This window comes from Aplysia californica, unplaced genomic scaffold, assembly GCF_000002075.1.
Source record: "Aplysia californica isolate F4 #8 unplaced genomic scaffold, AplCal3.0 scaffold00564, whole genome shotgun sequence".
NCBI lineage: Eukaryota > Metazoa > Mollusca > Gastropoda > Aplysiida > Aplysiidae > Aplysia > Aplysia californica.
In genome coordinates, this window is record NW_004797834.1 from 69886 (window position 1) to 75158 (window position 5273).

General features: G+C 41.6%; 1 long non-coding RNA gene across 3 annotated transcripts in view; it reads left to right on the forward strand.

Annotated features, from left to right (window-relative positions):
• Nucleotides 1-5273, forward strand: part of LOC106012920 — a 25608-nt gene that overhangs the window by 13352 nt on the left and 6983 nt on the right. The window contains exon 2 of one of the 3 annotated variants that reach the window (XR_004859043.1): nucleotides 5049-5179. The exons of 1 other annotated variant lie outside the window; for it this stretch is intronic. This is a non-coding gene — a long non-coding RNA (uncharacterized LOC106012920). Of the gene's footprint in view, nucleotides 1-4882; nucleotides 5180-5273 lie in introns of those variants that run through there. One more of the 3 variants, XR_001185196.2, reaches the window with a different exon arrangement.

Consider the following 5273-nt stretch of genomic DNA (forward strand, 5'->3'; position numbering starts at 1 on the left):
ATTCAGGAGATCGGGGAGAAGTGGGATAGATGAGGCAGCATAAGGGGGAGTGAAAATATGGGAAAGGAGGAATTCAGGGAAAAAAGGATGTGTGTGTTGGGAGGGGGGGGGGTTAACTTTACTGTTATCGAAACCTCCATAGGTCCACAGATTCTCTACACAAGACAAACCATGCTGTATAAATTTTTTTTTTTTTAATGCAATACTTAGGCCACTTAAAATGACACGAGATCATTGTGAAAGAGGTGCTTGATTAAAGGAAAGATGTGGGGCAGAAGAGCCAGAGGAAGACAAAGAATAACATGGATAGAATAGACAACATAAGAAGATGGACTGGCCTGGATAAAATGGCAGAATGTTCAACGGCAGCTCGCGACGGTGAAGGAAGGAGGGTCATTTCACGTCAACAAGGTGGGGGAGGGTAGTAGACGGAGAGAGAGGTTATGAAAAGATATACACAGAGAGAGAGAGAGAGAGAGAGAGAGAGAGAGAGAGCGAGAGAGGGGGAGATAGATAGTGTGTGTGAGAGAGAGAGAGAGAGAGAGAGAGAGAGAGAGAGAGAGAGAGAGAGAGAGAGAGAGAGAGAGAGGGCGAGATAGGGGGGAGGGGGGAGAAATGTTACGAAGGATCCCAATACATCACACAGTGGCAGCTTGGAGAAAGTTATTGTAAATGAACTGTCTGTTTGTCTGCCCCCCCCTCTCTCTCTCTCTTTTCTTTCTCTCTCTCTCTCTGTCTCTCTGTCTCTCTGTGTGTGTCTCTCTCTCTTTCTCGGTGCCTGCCTGCCTGTTTGTACGAATGGGTCCGTTTGTCTGTCAGTCTTTTCTTCTGTCAGTGTATTCATCTGTCCTTTCTTCGATCTCCTTGTCTATTTCACAACCAGCCTTTTTCCTTACTATCTGTCTGCCTATTCTAATTTAATTAACGTCAATTTCCGATAGCACCCAGCCGACTGGGAAAATTTGTGCAAAGTGCATTTTCTAACGTTGGGCTTGTCTAATCCTCGACGAACCCCAGATTCCGAAGTTTCACGAGGGTACAGTATCCTAACCCCAGCGCCACCCCAGAAATGCAAAGTTGTATGTGCTCAGTACCTAGTTTTGACAGAAAAAGTTTGAGATTCACAAAATGTCAAGCCTTTTCGAAAGTAGTTCTTTGAATATCTTGAAAGGATTCCGATTGTTGTTGTTATCGATCCAGCAACAGTTGGACTCTTGTCCTTCTAGACTCCGAAAAAGTTTAAGATTATGATAGAGCAGATAGAATAAAAACTGGTTTCTGACCTCATGATCTTAGTTACACAAAACGGCCAAAAATGTCATATAGAACCTTGTAGTTCAAAGGTAGTGACTAGTCACTAGACTGTCGACGTCACAACTAAGTGGATGCAAAATAATAAGTAGCGGCCCGGCAACTTCATTAGTATCATAAAAAGTTTTCCTGATGTGCTCTCAATTTTTATGGTTTTGGAGAGGTCCGTTTGTTACTTGAGACTGCCAAGCGGTTGAAGGGAGCGCACTTAAAATTATGTAAGCCCAGGCTGAGAAAAAGTCATTACGTCCCCTGAAGTTGGTGTTGAAACAATTAAAATGTGGGTGGTTAGTGTGCGCTCTTGTGTAGCTTTTTTATTTATTCATTTTTTGGTAAGTGTTCTACCGCGCTCGCAACCGCATAAGGTCATATGAGCGCGCGGGGCACACTAAACATATTCGGTTGGTAGGAAATTTTGAATTTTGCCTGAGTGGCGGCCAAATCCTACTCTTATCGATGTTAGACCACCAAAGGATTTTTAACGTGCGCAGCTTGCACACGGGACCTCCGACATTTTTCGCCCTTTTCCGAGAAGGCTAGGTGTAGATCTTTCCAACCAGAAGATCAGGGGTGTGCCTGAAAGAAAGCAGTCAGAAGGAGCCAAGGAGTAGCAGTAGAAAGGCTGCAGAAAGAGTCGGAAGCCCAGGAGGGGGCAAAGGAGGGTGGGAGCAGAAAGTGGAGACGAGCAGACGACAGAACATTCCTAGAGAGTAGGAAAGGAGGTGAAAGGAGACAATTTTAGAGAAGAAACATTTTCCGTCGCTACACCGATTCGAACCCGGGCCCTCAGAATGAGAGGCGAACACCTTAACCTGTAGGCTACGAGAGCCCCCTGGTGTGGTTTGCTCCTTAATTTCTTTCCGATCTCACATCTATTGTCTTTATCTGTCCTCCTTCCTTTCTTTGCATGTTGCTTTCAAATACCAACCTGTAATTTTCGGTGCCTATATATGATCTAATTGTGTTGCAAGTGCCGTACAACTCAAACTAAAAGAAACAAACAAAAATATATTAAAACGTTATCTCCTTGTTTCAGCTAGATTCAAGAATGCATCATGCAAAACTTGATAATGTTGACTTGAGACTAAGATTGTAAACTTTATTCCTTAAACTACATAACATTTGATTCATGTTTCTCTTTTCAGTTTTCAGTTGTGCTTTAAAAGATTTTTTGGGGTTTTTTTCAGGGGGGGGGGGGTGGCACTGTTTCTTCTCTGTGCCTCTTCTGTTGACTTTAAGTGCTTAAAAATGTTCAATTGACGTAGGAGATAAGAATAAAGACGGGAAAGTGATTATGATTTGAAACAGGATACAAATGCCGGCATTTATTCAGCACTTTACTAGAACTTAAGAAGCAGCTATGCGGAAAAGGAAAATAATCTTTAGCTAGTAAGGATAGTCAATAGTTAATCTTGGGAGGCAACACATATAGAGGGAAAATGAAAGTTGGGGGTGGGGGTGGGGTAAAGGGCAGGGTAAGAAGCCCAGGGGGAAGGAGGGACAGGTGTTCAACAGAAAAGAGAATACCATAATAATATTATTATGCTTGCCTGGGCTTTGATACGTATGCGGGAGTTGCTGAATGGGGTGTCGACATTTTGTTTTGTTTAATGTTTCATCCAACTGAAATACAGTTAAAGTAACACAGGCTTTTTTTAAAGTTCCATTCTTATTTGGTTCCTATCCGTATACCATCATGCACCCACAGGCAACTTCAACATTTGCCTGATTTATTCTCATTTGCTTGATTCAGGTAGTAAGGGGTTAGAGGAGAGGCAAGAAGTTAGAGTTAAGGTTATCCTTACCCTCACCCTAACCCTATCCTATCCTAGGGCCTGACCCTAACCTTATTAAACGTGAAGATCTGGAAGATTGCCAGTCGGCTCTATGCTATAACCAGTCCGGACTTCAAAAGAAAGAGGTAAAGTGGAGAACAAAAAAGAAAACAAAACAAAAAGAAACACAAAAAGCCAATAACAGCTTTTAATAAGCGGATGGAAAACAAATTTGATGGAGAACAAAATTACCTTCTTTTCCTTCTCTCCAGTCTTTTAAAGGGTTATGCGGTACTATGGTTTTTTTTTACTTCACAATTTTTAGGCAAATTGAAAACTGTCCCCTGCTAAAGAGTTTTTGAGACATAAAAGAAGGTTAGATAATAATTAGTGATACCCTGCTGGGTAAATTAAACTACAACAAAATACACAATAAAAAATATTACTACATAATAAAAAGAATGGGCTGCTCAGGAGAACTGGCAACAGGAAGGAATGGTGTCAATGTCTGCAGCAGACATGACACCGGGGGCTCTCGTGGCCTAAAGGTTAAGATGTTCGCCTATCATTCAAGATGTCCAAGTTCGAACCTGGATACGGACGGAACATATTCTTCTCTAAAATGTTCTCCTTTCACATCGTTCCCTGCACTCTAACAATGTTCTGTCGTCTGCTTTAGTCTCCACTTTCTGTGTGTGTTGTGTGTGTGTGTGTGTGTGTGTGTGTGTGTGTGTGTGTGTGTGTGTGTGTGTGTGTTCGTGTGTTCGTATGTGTTTGTGCATGGAAAAGAGACATATGGAGAGAAAGATAGAGATAAGCAAAATGAGACGATGATAAACCTACATGGATGAGCATACACACATGCTCTGTCTCTGTCTCTGTTTTTGTGTACCATATATGATCACAATTGTCAAAATTAATAAAGCTCAAAGCGAAGTCATTGATTTATTTCCTTCGACGTTATATGAATAACTGACAGATCACTTGCACCTACACAAAGGCAAAACAGTAAAGACTAAACAAAAAGTATCAGGCACTCGTCAGTTTGGGCGTATGGAGTTATTAGTATCGCCTTAAAACATGTTTATTTATCTTGCTTTTGTTACAACGTTATCCATCTACATGTATTTTGAATAGAAGTCGAGATACAATTTGCCCTTGAAGGAGGTGGCGGGGCGCCTGACGTTAGAACTCAAATTAGCGAGAAAATAGCCGTCACAGGTTGGTGACTTCCAAAGCTTGAGTGTCTTTAGAAACAGCAAATTTTCCTTTTTGTTGTGAGGTGTTTTTCGTCATTGTTTTTAAGCCAAATTTTCATGTATTTTAAAGGATGCTATGGAAAGAAAAAAAATATATTATTAGATAAAAATGTAACTATGGCAGGAGATTTTCAGTTTCTTTGAATTCATTATTTTGATGAACGTCTGATTGATTTTTAGATTCTTACATACCCATCGACAAGGAAGATCGTTTTGGAGGCGGGCAGCTTCGCCCCTGCACGAATTAGCCAACCCTAGTTAAGAGAGATACACCCCCCCCCCCCCAAAGCAGGCAGACGGAGATATGTGAAACCATTAATTCTTGGCGCACAGGATTCCAAATGATTTCTGTATGCTACACTGCCGCCCACAAACGTCGGTCGTCCTGTAAACCATCCCCCCCCCCCCACACACACACAAACAACATACGAAACAAACCCCCAAAACCAATATATGCAGCTGAGCAATTAATTTACCACAAATTGAGTACAAAAATGCAATGCCACAATTAATTAACTTTGTTATTGAAAACAGAACAATCACCGACTTCAAAAAAGCACCGCCAGTTATTGGTTTCACACGAAAGTTGTCAACCTTTTTACACTCGCAGCGTGTGAGCTTTTGATTTCCTTGTTTCATGTCGAGATATTCTGCTCTCCTCTACCCACGACGACTCTTTGTGAAAAACATCTTTTCCAAATAGCCAATTTTATGAGGAGGCCTACGTGTTTCTGACGTAGAATATTATTAATTTGAGTGTGTATAAATATGGCCCGATGTCCTCACAAGTCACAACTGCATTCTGCTTTACGATTCTTCAAGACTCATTCAAAGGTAAGTCTGACTTTTGAACGCTTAACTATTCATCGTCCTTATTATCAGCCTTGTCCTCTTCCTCCTCCTCCTCCTCCTCCTCCTCCTCCTCCTC